Genomic DNA, 17060 nt, shown 5'->3' on the forward strand with positions numbered 1-17060 from the left:
TTCACATGAATGAGAAATCAATTAAAGAGGCTCTGCTGAATTTACAGACAAACCTACAATATATTCAGAGCAACAATATCAAAGAAGATTGATTTTAACTTGTGGCACAAATGGGAAGTACAAGTGGTTTCAGTTGTTAGGTGATTTTTCTTAACATATTTACATTCTATAACATCACTGTGGCAGATCATTCTTTTACCCCGATATTCCCACATCACCCTGCTGTTGGTATCTGGTGGGCTTTGCACTGAAAGCTTTAAGTAGTATTTGTAATGTCACCACTTTCTGTTTTGGTTACAGAGGTTTCCTCAAACAAACAAACCAACTCTTCTGAAAGCAGCCATTAAAAGCTACACATTTATAAAATCTGTTTTCTTGTTTAATAGAGGAAACATTTAGCACTGAGCAAAACAAAACAGAACCTAGCTTTATATTTCTTGCAGCATGTTTGACTTCATACAAACTTTCCCACCAGTCAAAATCAAACAGAATTCTGTAAACACATGGAATAGGGCCTTACTCAAATACAGTATCTCTTCTTTATGAGACCCTTCACTTCAAACCTCTTTTAGGCACACATGTATGGGGACAACAAATTTTCCTGCTCTTTTTAGGTTTAACACATATTAAGGGATTTGCACAAAAAGACTCACATTGTTACTGGAGAAGTTTTACAGATTCTTCACAAGAGGAAGCAAAACATTTAAAGATGTGTCAGCCAGACAAATATTACTTTCATAAAGGCTATACAAGCCACAACAGAGTTCTCAAAATTAATAAGAAAATGGCAGGCATGCATTTGCTTTCGCTTTGTTAATGTAATACTGAAGGTGTTTTCATATTTATTAAAATTAGCATAAATGCAAAACCTGTTAATCCACCCACAATACCAGTGCAATATCAGTACTGGAACACAGACTTCACAACATGCTAATCAGTTTGTTCAAAACATCTCCCCATCATCACTACAGGGGAACAATTCTAAGTTGCATGGAAGGATTTTTAAATCTTTAAGCATGCAGACAAGTTCAAGCTGCATGTAAGAGATAACACTAAAATGAGAGCGAATAATTATCAGAGATTATATGTGAAAGCAGAAGACAATTATCAAGATCTTTTTCTGAACAACTGATACTATAGAAAAATAATTCCATACAAGTTAAGTTAGCATAATGAAAAAGAACAGCTAATACAAGAAAAACAGGGCAAACACTGAAATGTTACTCATCCTTCAGTGCCTGTGTTAATGGACAGTTGAAACACCATAAGCAAAAGAAACACCACCTGGATAAAATGGGCATGCACATTCTGCAACCATTTGGGTTAGTCTGCACCACATCAAGGGCCAGCTGAGTTAGAATTTTTATCTTGGCACCAGTCATGCAAGGCTCAGACACAGACATGCTCTGCCCCAAGGGATGCAGCACCCACGTGTCACATTGTCTTTTCAGCACAGTCCCAGAGCTGGGAGCCTGTGCTGAGAACCTGGGTCAGCTCTAAAACAGAGTAGAGCTCAGCAAGCTCTTAGCTCCTGTCTTCCCAAAGCAAAGTTACTGCTGGAAACAGTGAAACCAAGTTTATGCAGCACTACCCCAAACTAAAAAAGACTTACTGATCCTAAAGGAAATACTGAATTAAGACAAATACTTTACCACAGCTGCACACAAAGAACTACTTCATAGAACTACCCAGTTTCACTCAGCATGACCATCCTGTTAAACTTCTCTGTCCGAGAGAGATGGGGAGATGATGGGCTGGAAAAGGAAGCCAAAGTAGGGAAAAAGAAGACTTCAATTCTAGACTAATGAGCTTTTCAGTCTTCTATACAGGGCAAGCTATGCACCCAAATTTAGTGAAAGACACACATTACTTATTCACATCATACACAATCGGAATAAGCCAAATTTATCAGATAATGATAATGTGGTTCAAAACTTATATTGGCAGTACAGTGTTTTGGTACCTCAAACAGTGGCACACTGCATGCCAGAGGTTTTTTCTCCTGTAAGCTGAAGGTCATACACTTTCAAACCCAGTATTTAGGAATAAGTCTCATATGTATTTTAGCTTCAGGAACTGCAATTTTACAGGCAACAGAACTCTTGAAATTATCGCTCAGAAATAGCTGTACTATGAAAGTCATCTTTATATTAAAAAAAAAGACTAAAAAAGTCAAACTTTGTTTTTACTATGTCATTCTGACGGATGCCCATTGCTGACTACTATAAGCTTTCAAAACTTTCCTATCATTAATCTAGGTTTGGCAGAAAAACCAAACATTTTAATATTCTCTGCAACTACTACACAAAAGAACTTCATAAAGTTATCCTTGACTGCTTATAAAATTTAGGCAAATTAACTGGCAAATGAAGATTAATAAAGCATCTGTAAATGCTTAAGTCATGAAAGTTTAATGTTTTCTTATTAGCTAGGATGTGCTTCTTTCCATGTTTGTCCTTCAACCCAGCCACACCACCCCATTTGGGCAAAGAACCTTCTCTTGACACAAGTTTAATGAGCCCTGCAGCTCAAGTGGCAGCAGTAAACAGAAAGGTGAGATCCAAGCTTTATGGAAGATGTATAGTAAGGTATAATTACAGAGGAAAACTGCTACTTCATCTACAACATTAAGTATTTGAGAAGTGAGCTGTTAACTCTGGTATCCACTATCAATGTGCATATGATTTACCTATGCCAAGGACATATTCAAATGTCCTAAATTCTCAGGTTTCCTTGTGATTGCTGTGTAATACTGTAGCTCAACATCTTCTTAATTTATGGGCTGGCAAACTGTTATCAAGTGGTCATAGCTCTTCACTGATGATTCTATTACTGTTCTGTACCTACAAGCAGCCTGCACATGACTTGGTGTGTCTGGGAATCACAAGAGATATCCTTAGTTTTATTATCATACATTCTCAGTGAATATTAGGCCTCAAGAAACACCCACTGAATAATTACAAGCATATTAATGGCATCTTCCAAAGCATCTGGACTTCTGTTAAGGTTTCCTCTTTTCTCTCTCCAGACTCTGAAGCACTATATTTGAAGTTTTACTGTTTGCACTATCACACTTCAAATGGTATTTATATAGAACACAGTACAGACACATTGTATTTGTCTCAGCTAAAAAGGCAAACAGACTATGTCTAACATGTCATCACAAGAAAATAAAAACAGTCTTTTTTCTTCTATTGAGAGAGCAGGAATTTAATCAATTTGTATTCCAATTTAAATACCCACATGCTATCCACTGCTACTGAGTCTTTTGTCTGGTAAGTTACAGACAGTTAGAAAGAAAAAATATTGCATGAACTACTTGCTTTCAACAGATCAAAATACTTTGTACTCCTTGGCCTAAAATATTATGGAAAACAAATAAATATTCTACAAACAAAGAAACCCAAGCAAGTGTTTACCAGTTAGTAGTATCTTCTTGCAGTCTTAACAGAGAACTCCCTTCTTCAGATTATTGATGCAGCAGCTCGTCCTCACAATCTGAAAAAACAGAAGAACCCCATTAAACATAAACAATACATGGTATTTCAATCACATAAACCAGTGCCAGGGGTAAATCAAAGTTAATCCTGCAGTGCCAAGGAACCTACATAATCCTTTAAGAATGCAAATGAGACATGCTGATGTCAAAAACACTCCGTGATTTTATGGAAGTGACATTACAATCAAACCGAGAAGCATCCTTACAAACTCTTCTGTGAATCAGTAAGGCTATTAGCTAGCCATGATCACAAGCATCAGAAATAGAGCATTGCATCTCAGCATTACCGAGTTAAGTTACATATAGTTACAGCACAAAAAATAGAGCATTACATCTCTGCATTACGGAGCCGAGTTACACATAATTGCAGCAGAAAAAAGTAGGTCTCAGTTCAAGCTTTATTTACAGTGCCACATATACTGCACACAGGGAAAAGTACTTCATTGCTACAGTTTTCATCAGTTAAAGAAAATGCCACCAGTCAGTTTTTGCCTATCTGAACTACTCTAGGATTACTAGGATTTTCTGCTTCAAAGCTAAGTTTCTGGTTTAGAAAAATCGGTATCTGTATGCTCAGACAAAACAGCATTTCCTATGGAAATGAGATTCCATTGCAGCACTGAGATTCCATTGCAAGCACTTGGAGGGTATTTCTGCTCACTTAGAGTAGATTTATATAGCAAGCAGCCTACCCTTTTTAGTACAGTAACTGGATGATGAACTCCCCAGAACTGGTACCTTTCTGTTGTGGTGAAAGGTTCATAAGTCTTTTCCCTTTGGGGTTTTGTAGGCTGCTTCTCTTTCAAGGATTTCAGCTAATTTAAATACTTGAGTGTTGTCACTTTAACTGTCTCCAGTAAAACCACTGCAGCTCCTGCTTCAGGTATTCTTGGCACCAGAATTCTTCTTTTTAGTATCTCACATCTCAAAGTTTCTTTTAAAGAGTGATCTTCCCATTTTGTCCTCCAATTCTCTTTCTGCTTCTTAAAGCAAAGTCAAGCATATTCTGCAACACGTCTGTTTTTAGCACAAACTTGGTTTAGAAATATAAAATCCCTGTCATGTCATTTCAAATCCAGCTGAAGAGGCGTGAAATATTCAGTGTTAATTTGTATTTAATCAGCTACCAGCAGTTCCTCTTACATCAGGTAACCCTGATTAATGGGCATTTAACAAAAATACATTGCTTTGCAGTTAAATTTCTTATCACAAACACTATAACATTATTGATTTGTCCCAGCTTGGGAAGGGTGAAGGGAAGAGGAAGAGTTATAAAGTATTGAGGCTGGGGAATAATTTTAGTCACAGTGAAAACTATCATCAAAAGATGCCACCCATTGCCTCCTGCCCTCTCTGCAAAGGAAAATCTTGCAACCTGAGGAGCACAGCTAGGAGAAAAGGAGGCAAGGACTCTGAGATACTACACCAAATATAATGGCCAAATAAAACCAAGGCATCCTATTTACAGGGATTCCTATTCAAGGAATCCTATTGCTACATTGAAGCAATAATTGCAACAGACAGTTGAAAAGCAAAACAAAAGAAAAATAATTTTAACTAATGATAACTTTTGCCAATTTGTGTCAAGGCAGTACCTAAGACAAGCAACTGCCTGTCAAGTTAATGTATTAGTGGGGTTTTTTTCCTACAAATATTATAAGAAGCACTATTTCTCTTTCTTGCAGAAGAGGAATTCTAAAAAACACCTAAAACACATTCACTCCATTAATGCGTAGGTTTTGTTTAAACAATTGTTCCACCACCCTATTCTGTCTCTTTCATTCATGGACCTCTTGCCAGACAACTGTATAGGTTAACAATTATCTTATAAACTGAATGGAAGCCATAAGAGCCTTTCATTCATGCTGCTTGGCAAGAGCTGAGAAGAGCAGTTCTATCACTGCCTACAGTCCATAAGAGGATTGAAAGTCTTGCTGCTCGAGTGACCATTTAAGAAACTCAACAAGTTCCTTCGATACACTCAATCAAAAACACTTCCTTCCACCCTGCTACACTGCAGTAAGAAAAGCTTCTTTCTCAGTACCAAAAATGGATTTTTTTTCAAGCATGATTGATCATTTCATTAAACAGAAAAATTGTTATATTTCTGCTGTTCCACTGTCAGGACATATAGCATCACGTTGACAAATTCGAATTATTAAATCTCCTTGCAACCACTGAAATCACAAGCAGGATTTTGGTTTACTGAAAGGAATATCTAAGCTCACTGGAGACCCTTCTGCCCTCTCCAGTCCTGTGCCGCTGCAACTCCTGGCTGCTCAGCATTTCCTGTACTGTAGTTTCTCCTCCCTCACAACCCATTCCTGCAGACTGGCTTCAGGTGAAAAAGGGAAGCCAGTGCCAGCAGCAATAGCTGTGGGGCAATTCTGGATAGGAGAATCCCACCTGGGAGTGGATTGAAGAGATGATGGAAGACTCTAGAAAAGCACTGGAAGCACATCATCTGCCACCAGGGGGAAAGAATTAAGCCTGGTGTGATAGGAGGAACTGGAGAGGAAGGAGGCTGCTGCACAGGAGCACTGCGCAGCACTGCACACAGAAAGGACAGGGTGCTGAAGTGGGAACATATGCAGAAAAAGCTGCAGATAATGTGGCCCCTTTGGAAGATCTCTACAGCCCTCAAGGCAACAATTCCTTATATATAATCTAGATTAATCCCATTCAGTTCATAAAACCTGAAAGAGATATTTTTTTTCTTTTTAAATAACAGAGACCCAAACTGTAATCCATGGTCTAAACAGCAGAGCTGAGAAAAAACCAGCTAGCTGCCATCTTAGTTTACAGACAAGGTTTGTTCACAAAGTTTTTAATTCAATAGAGCTTTGTGGAGTAAATTAACACTGTTTCTTTGACAGGCTAATGAGAATAGCAGGTGAACAACAAAAGAGTAAACTCATTCCCAGGAGATATCCTTGCCTGCCCTCCACACACTGTGTTGGCATAGCTTTGTAGGATGACGAATTCAAAAGAAGGAAGCAGACAATAAACCTACTTGTTCCTGCTAAATTAGGGACACTTCACCTCTTGATGTAAGCGACCATCCCTTTACTTCACTAGTTTTGCCACTTAAGGGGAAGGTGGAATTAGCACAGCACCTGATTAAATCTTGTTCTCCATACAAAATTCATGCTCAAGAAAACTATTAACCATAAAGATGCAAAAAGCCTTCTGTGAATCGCACAGTGTTTGCTTTTCCCTAGAGTACATGTTTCAACAGGCAGAAGCACAGAAAGTGCTTCTCAAGCCTCCAGGTTTCACACTCATTTGAGAAATTTATTAATGGCTATGTCCTCGGGAGCAAAGGGTAAAGGCACTAACACAGGACTTAGTTAGCTTTACTGAGGGATTCAGGGTACTCCGTTCAAGACAGTTTGCTGAAATACTGAGGCAAAACACGCAGTTATTGTCAGATATAGCAGTGTCTAAACAGAGCTTCAAGTTAAATAATTTTGCAGTCTTTGCCACCATTAAAGCAAGACTGACACTTACAGCCCAGAAAAGGCCAGTGTCAGAGCTGGCTACATGTCTTCACAAGCAGGTAACAGGAATGACTCGGGGCTGAGATGCAGAGGGAAACAGATGTAGAGGTCAGTCTGTCCTTGAATTCTGCCCAAACCTTCAAGTGCTGACCCAACAGCCCACACTCCAGTTCTCTGCCTTGCTCCAAGTCAGACAATGGCATCCCAAGGGCATTACTGAAGTGACCATCCGGGGGGGCGGGCCTGAGATGCCATTTCATTTCCTCTTTAGTTGGTAACCTACACAGCATCTTTAAAAGCCCAGAAAAATGTAGATTTCACAACTTAACATACAGGCTCTTTCAACTCAAAAGCTTTGTCTGAATTCCATTTAGGAGTAACTCCACCTAGCCTGCATACCTAACACTGCTGTACAGATATGAACCACATTTAAAAATCACATTGCACACATCATCTTTGCCTGTGCTTGATTCTGCTAAGTCCAAAACACAGAAAGCACAGGAGAGACAGTAATATGGATTTAAGGTGATGTATCCTCCCTAACACAGATCATAACAGACTGCTAGACACAACAGCCCATCCTAAGACATATCTGAAATGCAGAGCATACAAATTGAGCTGAAGAAAAAATAAGTCATAAAGATCCATAAAGATAACTAAGTGTCAGAAGGTTTATGGTAGCTTACAAACAATTCTGGTGTCAGACTAAGACAGCACACACATTGCACAGTCAAAATAACCCCTGCAGAGCTTCTGGCAGGCTACTCTTTCATAGTAAATAGCTATGCAAAGAGGCAGAAAGCAACACAACCAGTGTCCTACAAAAACAGGAAAACATAAAAATACTAGAATTCACTAATAGGTCCACAGCAAGAAAACTTGAGAATTTTATACCCCACTAAAATGATACAGACTGCTTTGCCCCCTTATGAACACATCTTGCCAAAACTTTAATTTTTGGTTGAAAGAGGAAATTCTCCTGTGATTTGAAGAATTGGTAGTCTGAGAACTATTCAAAAAATCCCAGTTATTTACTTCTGCACAGGTGAGAAAGTAAGCTGTCATTCCTTTATTTCCAGGACAGAATTGAAACAAAGTGTTTAAGATCAAATAATTACACTAAAACTCAATAGTTTGAGCTTCAACTGTACATCATGCAGTTAATAAAACTGATGCAAAGACACAAGCCAAGGTTAAAACTATTTGCCCCCAGAAGCCTGTAGCTCTGCTTCCATGTAATACTGGAGCACTCTAGCAACACCCTGACTATTTTCAACACCAAAAGAATTCCTTTTCTTTCATTCATCAGAATAGCATGAGTTACAGGACTTAAGCATGTTAGTCCTTACACGTTTGAGCTGCAAAACCACTAACTATGGTTAAAAATATATCTCTAGTATTTATTCATGTACTAGAAGCTAATTTTGTGAGTAAATTAGGATCATCCAGTTAACTAAGAGTTGCAAAGACAGATATGGAAGACACACATAACCTTCCCTTGTCCCACAGCAAACATTTGGCAGAGGTTTAAAGTATTATCAGCCCAACATAATGTATTCTCTGAAGTGTAATTTACCAAACAGAACACTGACCAGCTTTTCCTCCAATAATTACTCCAAAGTCATACAAAGGATTTCCAATTGTGAACACTTTCTCCTGTCAGTGGCATATTGCAGCTTTCAAACAACCGGACTTGGTATTTCAAGCTCAGTACTGTGGCACAGTTTATCAACTTCCCTCAAAAATACAGGTTTTCAAAATAACTAAGTATTACAGAAGGATTGAATTTTAGTAGATGACTATCCTTGTCACTTTTTGCTTTATTATTTATTAATTACAACTGGAAATAGTGTATGCTCCAATTCCAGTAGACTTTGTTCACACTGCAGAAGTTCTGACTCCCACCAGGCTATATCTGACCTTCAAGCCCTAATTCATCCAGCTTCTTGGAGCTCAGAAACCTTTATCTGCATTTACTACAAATGCAGCATTAAGAAGAAAGCAGTTCTTGTGTAAAAAAACAACTAAACTGAAACTGCTAAATACTTATTTCATTTAGCCATACAATAAGCATATGCCTCTGTTTCAAAGACAAATGTGGAAGCAGTAAATATGCCAATCATTTGAATACTCTTATATTAGACAGGATTAAAGTTTAACTGCGAGCAGAGAAGAATATATTTAATGCCAGACTTGAAATAACACGTTGAATATTTTCTCCAGTTCCCTTTTGAAATGGAACTACTCTTCTGAGAGTGACTCAAGTCCTTAGAGTGACTCAACTCAGAGATGAAGAGGCAGGACACGGATGACATGTTCTCCAGATTAGTAATGGAGCAGGTTTCCATAGGAGGGTGAAAAGGGCAAGTACATACAGACAGACTGAGACAGGACTAATCTTTTCCTATTTCTAATGAGAGGATGTTCTTGATAAATACAAAGGAGAACAATTAATTTCATATAATGTAACTTACAGAAACTTGGTCAGAAGTGCAGAGTCCTTGCAGAAAGTCTGATAATTCTTATAATGAATGTCAGGAGCAGAAACGTTTTTGCCATACAGAGAAACAGGCACAAAGCACACCTGGAATATTGCTTCACTCTCAAGTACAGATACCATGAATTTTTTTACCTCAGATCTCAGATAGTGTATGTTTTCTCCTTGGATACACAACACCCAAACAAGGCACTGAATGACATTACAGAAACCAGGAATTAACACGTGGACTGATTGCAAGATCAGTTTTATTTCTTCTACTACCTACAGAGGCACAATGAAAGAAGATCCTCATGTGAGTAGAGCCAGTGGACCAGTTCTGCTTTCTAAGAGTTTTAACTGTTACAGTTATGAGCAAGCGACACAAACTCTTCACTAAGTTAAGACTTGCAATTATAGGATAGAAGCTGCATATCTTAACTGCAAGATCAGTTTAATTAAGATCTCCCTTGGACAGAGATCTGTCCTAAGAAAGACTAAACACAAAAGACTTTCCCACTCTATAAAAATTCCTTATCACCAGGCTCTGCTGTGCTTAGACTTTCCTGGATACACACCTGAAGCCCCTATTCATAACACATCCCAGCTTCAGCGTCCTTCATATTCTTACTTAGAAAGTGTCCCACCTTCAGCTGGGAGGGAGGCACAAGTCTACTCCTCAGGTAGACAGACGATCAATTCATACTCCTTAAATAGAGCATAGAGTCAGGTGTCCCTTCTACCCATCATTATGCCAACAAGGCAGTAATTTAAAAATTCTGAAGGGGGAAGACAGCCTAGGAAAGATGCTACAAAGCCCTTGCTCTGGGTAGTTGGTCAATATATCCTTCCCCCCCCCCCCCCCATTTTATAATCAGCTGGATTTAGACAAGCTTGTTATCTAGTCCACAGAGAGGCAGGCATTAGTTCCAGCTCTTAGTGATGTTTACAATACCTAACTTTATCTGACGAGTAAATAGTTTAAGCTCCTATCTTAAGCAGTCTGATCTTTTTAGGATCCAGTATTTGTTAAAAAAAAAAAAAAAAATTGCAAAGCTTATGTTTGAGACCTTGAGTAGAAAGTCTCACCCTGAGAAGGTTGTCTGCCGACTCTCAGCTTTTACATCCGCTTCCCACTACCAAGACATTAAAGGCAACTGGACTCCTATTTCTGCACAGGAAATCTGATGAATTTTCAAGCCATTCTTTCACTCCCACATCCTCTCATTTAAGTATGCATTGAGATAGCACAAGATCTTTGTTCAAAGGATACTTGTAGATGCCATCACCTCCAGAGGCATTTTTCCTACATTTAATGTACAATGCAAGTTACAACCTCAGTCAAAACAGCACAACAATTTTTTTCTATATTACCCTGTATTTGGAGTACCAAAGGAAGCATTTAAGAACAAGTCTTACATTTTTCTGCTTAAGCAAAATTACAGACTCCAATGTTCAAATATTCACACACATGCTCTAGAGATTGCAGCAAGGCAGTTAGCTCATGCTTTGAAATCAAACTTTACCCTGGAACAGAAGTCAAATAATAATAACAAAACACCAAAAAAAAAAAAACCTCACCAAAAAACAAAAAAAACCCTCATTTTTTTATTTAGATATGTGCCACACTACAAAGCTTTTTTGCTCTTCTGAGGCTAGAAAGACTTACTTAAGACTAACAAATTCTGAAGAACCACTTTCCATGAAGAAATACAGCCACAAAACCCAACTTAAATATACACATGAAGAAAAGGAACTGCATTACACAAAACTGTGGAATCAGGGCCAGCATAATTCTGGCAGACACAAAGTTGGTGTATTTAAGTAAAACTCCAACAACAAACACGCATAGGTACCAGCTTCCCTTCATCCTCTTACCACTAATTTCAAGCACATGCTGGTACATTCAACAAGAGTATCATCAGTACAAGCACTTCAAGCATCCTGAAAAATGTCCTAGGACCACCAACTTCAAGAGTATCACTGAAAACCAGGGATAAATTGTACTAATATATGTAACCAGGCTTGAAATTACTGTGCCTGGCTTTTACAATCTCCAAATTTGGATCAGGGACTCCATCAAACCATGTGATGAGAGAGCTGCTCTACAGGCAGAGCGTGCTTTAGGCTGCTCCTCCATGAGAAACCCACAGGGTCCTTCACTGCACCGTGCAACCACAGCATGGGCAGTGCCACACACGAGGTTAATGTTCAACCAAACGAAGGGCAGAGGCTCCTGACCTCCTCAGAAAGGTGGTTTTGGGAAGAGTGTGACAGGAATTGTGTGCTGGAAGCCCAGCACAAGCTCCAGCTTGGAGAGAGGTACAAAGGGAAGAGCGTGCACGTGCACCATCGATGTTGAACTTCCAGCAAGGAGCTGGATCCATCACGTGCTGCTGCACTACTCATCTGTCCACGGACTATGATTCAGTGCCTACAGGGTGTGTTTGATTTAGTACAGATGCAAAAATTAATTGCACACCATATATGTGTCTGGCTGCTGACAGAAGAAGGCTACACACATGCACAATTAGGAGCACTCAGAAAAATTAAATCATGTGCTCTAACAGGACTGACTGAGCCTTGTTGGCCTCACTCAGTGCAACTACAGAAAGTTCCCATATCTCTCTCAGAAAGAGTCTCAGAGTAAGTAAAGCTAGTTAACTTTCACAATGTTTAGTTTGAGGGTCACCATGCCCAGAGTGGGCTAAAACAAACATTACCTACTATGGAATTATTTGTATTGCCATTCATGAACTCACACAATTTATCAGGGACATCTCATGTGGCAAAGACACTGCCAAAGAACTGGGTGATTTATGGGTGTTCTTATAGCAGAAATCTCTTACAGAAGGACCTTTCCAACAACAGACATTTTCCAGCAATCTCTGAATACTGGAATGTGAGAAAAACAAGACAGAGGAAGTAAGAAGACTTACATAACGATAAATCTTGTTAATAAAGATATGTTGTCACTGTGGCCGAACTAGAAAATTTCTTTTGCCTAATGGTATTGTCATAAGCACCAAAGAAAGCTCACTAACAAAAGGAAGGCTAACTTCACAAAGAGCAGTGCAAAACCCCCTTGGATGAACAAGAGGCTTCCAGTAGCATTCTTGTCTTTAAATAAAAAATAATCTGGCTTTCAATAATTTAGTAACAAGACAAATATTAACTTATTCATTGTCATACTGCTCAGATCTAGAAATGGATGTTGGCCGTCCATCTCATTTTTGTGCAAATTGTTATTTTCTTAAAAATACAAGTATCAGCAAAAATAGTATTAAAAGCAAAGCCACCAACAATGACAAAGATCTTCTAGATCTGAATGTATGAAAAGGTTTCACTCGGATGTACTTTCAGTTAATGTATCACTGCAGAGAAACTAAAGAAGCCCCATATCCTATTACTAACTTTGCTTCTATTGTATAAACGTGTTTTATGAGGAGTCATTCAGCTACAGAAACTCAGCGCAGTTGCTGCAGTAACTAGAGAAACATGCATTTGATCCCTGTTTACTATGACTTCCTATTTGCTTCCAGGTAATTAACATTGACATACCTCAGTTCCTTATCTTATCTTACCTTCCTTCAGGATAAGGCCAAACATTCAACACTAAGAAGAGAAGGACTTTAGCCAGGTGTGTTGTCTTTGAATTCTGCTGCAGCAAGAGCTGGTATGGGCAGCAAGGTAAGCCAGAAGCATAGAAGAGGCTGTTCAGTGACTCTCCAGGTATTCAGTGAGGATACTCTACACGAAGCACACATGCAGAATACCTCCAAAATCTCTGCACTACATCACATTACACACTGAAATTGCTGAAGCAGTACAGACTCCAAAAATCAGATAATGCATTCCTATCCAGCAAAGATATTAATGTTAAACTCTCATCCATCAGCCTGAAAAATAATGGAAGTTACTGGTTTTCTGCTGAAAACTTGAGCTTCCTAAGCCTTTAAGTTAAGGCCCTACAGACAGTAAGAAGTTAACTAATCATTTGAGACAGCCCAGTCTAATCCTGGACATAAACAGTAACTTCACTTCAAATATGCATGCTGTAGTTCAAAAAAATCTTTTATTAAGACTATTTTTAATTATAAAATCATTCAAGTGTTCCAAAATGCTGATCAAATTATCCTTTCATAAAGATAACAAAAGTAATTAAAAATAAAGAAAATATGCACATGTCAAACAATGTGCTTGAGAAGAAAAAAGTTTCCTCCAGACCAATCAACTGGCTACTATTGGATTATCAGAGAGGAATGCCATAAGATGTCCTGTAGTTAGAACACACTTCTTAAAAAACAACATTGAACCTACATGGGACAATTTCCTAAGATGAAAAATAAGCATAAATGTACGATTTGGATTTTAGTATGTGTATTTAATTTAGAGAATAAGCTGCTCCCATGGAAGAAGCCTTCGAGCAAAAGAAATTTTACTCAGACCATTAACAAGAGCCACAAATTTTATCCTCTCTGACACAACAAGAGTCTATAACAAGTCTATAGAACAAGTGAAGAATAAACCACACCTGGAAATTAAAAACGAGCTTTTTGTTTTGCTCGTTAGCCAGACTATCCTCCATGATCATGAACACCATGCTTATGACAAGACAGAGAAGTCATTAAGCAGTTCACGAGCCCATGAAAAATGTTCTCAAGAGCCAGGCAAGGAAACAATGATAGTTCAGAAAGGTGGCATCTCTAACTCTGGTTCTGTGTCACATCCCTAACAGATAGCAGAGGGCATGAGCAGCTACACTTCCTCAGCCTAGCTTGAAACCAGCAAATACAACACATCACAAGAGAAGCTACAAAGCCTGTAACTTCAGGCACACAGACCTTGCCTTAAGAGGTATCACATCCTGTTAATACTGGAATACAAAAATAACAAAAACTAATTCACTGAGAAACCTCGTATTTGAGGCAGTTTCTGGAGCCTCACATGCTGCCTTTGTGCACACACGTGGCGCCACAAGAGTAACACTTGGTAGGAAATTAAACTCTGTCTTACCTTAAACTCTTGCACACACTACCAAAATTTTGATTATCATACGGAATTTTACAATATTTTACAGACTTTTAGTTTCTTCCACCGAGCACTCTGCCTGGAATGGGAAAGAGCTGCTTCAGCACTCACTTATGTCAAGGATCACTGTTCCAAAAAGGTACATTGGGGTAGTGCCAAGCCACTGAAGCAGATTTATTTCAGAAAATAGAGCTATAACTTTTCTACTAGACAATAAAAGCTACTGCTTAAAGGCAGTGATTCTCCATCTCCTTCCAACTTCAGCTCTTCCTACTTTTTGTCATAATAAGCCCTAACTCTACCAGTCCAAAGGCAGAACACTGACTTTACTTCCTGTGAGACGTGTGACTGCAAGAGCAGGGGAATGGCAAACAGGAGCATTTCTAAGCACACAAACTCAAGCAGAATTACATCACACACAGAGTGACATGGAAGTTCAAAAGATACCCAAGGTGAAAAGAAGTCTACTTAAGACCAGGTAGGGACAAAAAAAGGGTGGGGGAGAGGGACAGAAAAAGAGACACAGCCAGAAACCAGCCCATAGATGGCTACACCTGATCCATTCTATTCTTCAGAATGCTGCTGTTGATGGCAACTTTTCACTATAGCCACTGCACTCTGGGCTCCCACAAAGCTGCTGTCTTGCACAAAAGAAGGACAGCTCTAGAATTTCTGGTTTAAATTAATATTTCATATCATCAATTTTATGTCTGTCAAAGTTTTCCACTGCAAGTCCTAGTAAGTAAATAAAATGCTTAAATACAGGATATATATTTCACATCTTACACTACTTTTTTTTTTTACACTATGTCCACCTACAGTGGGAAAATACGTGAGGCAAAGAACCCTAAATATCATGCACTCTTTACATACAAACGGCTCTAAATTACACTCAGCCACATCAGTACCCTTCCTAAGTGAACACAGAGAAACATGCTCTACAGGGGGCAACAGAACAGTTTATAGTGTTTTAACCCGAATATATTGCTACCTTTCATCAGGAATCAGAGCTCCACAAAAGTTATCTTAACTATGAAATCTTTTGAAAGCTTGAGTATTAATGCTGCTTTAATACATTCTATCACCTATGCAACTGTTCATGACTTTGGATCTGCCATCAAGCTGCTCCATTCACCCTCACCAGGCTTCTCTGGCGTGCAAGCATTGTTATCAGGCACATTCAAATCAGTAAAGCACTCAAGTGTTGCAACACAGTTTAAAGTCAACACCATAAACACCATTCCCAACATGCAAATCCATAGCTTTCAGCCTTCTCCCTAGTGTGCTGAAGAATAAAAAACTTACTTTTGACCTGTTTACTCTTTAAAAATGTCTAGCTGGATATTTAATAGAAAATGAGCACTTCTAAAATTACTGAACCTTAAGACTTTGCTTTCACTTTCAGAAATTCTAACCAAGCCTATTTTTCCCTATTTATAGAATTGATACTCAGATGCTAAAATTAAAGAGCAAGCAACTCCAGACCCACGGCTTAGTTAAGAAAGACAAAAAAAAAAACAAAAACAAAACATCCCTCACCTACTTGAGGACAAGAGACCAGGCCAAATAGTACAAGCCTGGGAGAAATCTCTGTATATGGAAGTAAGTCCCTGGGCAAATTATTCAAATATGAATAAACTTTGCACTTACCTGAGAGGAAAATGAAGAAGTATCTGCAGCTACCAGCCTTGTTCTTATAAATCTCTTAACTTACAACTACTCCAAACATTATTTTTTCCAGATGTACTGTATCACAGTTAAGAGCAAGCAGGCTTTCAGCCTACCTCTGTTACTTGACTAAAAGGGGAAGTTAAGCAAATCCCAGTATCTCTTCAGTCAGTCTAGATTAGTGTACTGTTAAAGATTTCTTAATTTACACTGTCTCTAGGTAGCTATAATTACAAAGAAGTGCAGAAGAGTATTTTTAATTGGCACAGAAGTCTTGGCAGTTTGTTCGCTTCCACGGCAGAAAAGAGATAAAAATCAAGGTATGCCATTCCTGGATGCTTTCAGTGAGGAGATAGCATACAAACTGTTAAGGCAAATTTGTGGTACATATAGGAACAGGCAAAGAAAAAAGGCAAATTTAATACCTCCTTGTACATGAAGGGAGTCTCCCATTATATTCTAAAGCACATGCAAAACTAATATTAAACTGGCACAGCTGTACAGAATTCAAAGACAAGCATCAGGGCAATCAATCTCATGTTGCCCCTGAATCACTCTGACAGTGAAGATTACTTGAGACAAAGATCACAGGATTAAATTTATCTCCAAATTTTTATTTAAAGCATTTGCCTTCACAACTTTGATGGGAGGATATCCTATAAAAAGTATCTGCCAGACAGTAAGTGGCTCCTACCTTAAAGATCTGTTCTGTCATCAGACCTGAAAATGCCCACTTCTCTCAACAAAAATAAGGTTAGCTGGCCTGAAATACCAGCTTTTTCTTTCTTTGAAAAACATCTAAAAGCTGGAAGGATGATGAAATTTCTTAGGACAGTTACAGACATAACCCATTCAGGTCCCCACAAGTAACTTGTCACTGACAACC

General features: G+C 38.6%; 1 protein-coding gene across 7 annotated transcripts in view; it reads right to left on the minus strand.

The window, feature by feature from the left end:
• Positions 1-17060, minus strand: part of CYRIB (CYFIP related Rac1 interactor B) — a 95960-nt gene that overhangs the window by 38071 nt on the left and 40829 nt on the right. For all 7 annotated transcript variants that reach the window (XM_072925012.1, XM_030266701.4, XM_030266699.4 and 4 more), the window contains exon 2: positions 3420-3498. The gene's annotated coding sequence lies outside the window, so the exon portion shown is untranslated. The remainder of the gene's footprint in view (positions 1-3419; positions 3499-17060) is intronic.

This window comes from Taeniopygia guttata, chromosome 2 (assembly GCF_048771995.1).
Source record: "Taeniopygia guttata chromosome 2, bTaeGut7.mat, whole genome shotgun sequence".
NCBI lineage: Eukaryota > Metazoa > Chordata > Aves > Passeriformes > Estrildidae > Taeniopygia > Taeniopygia guttata.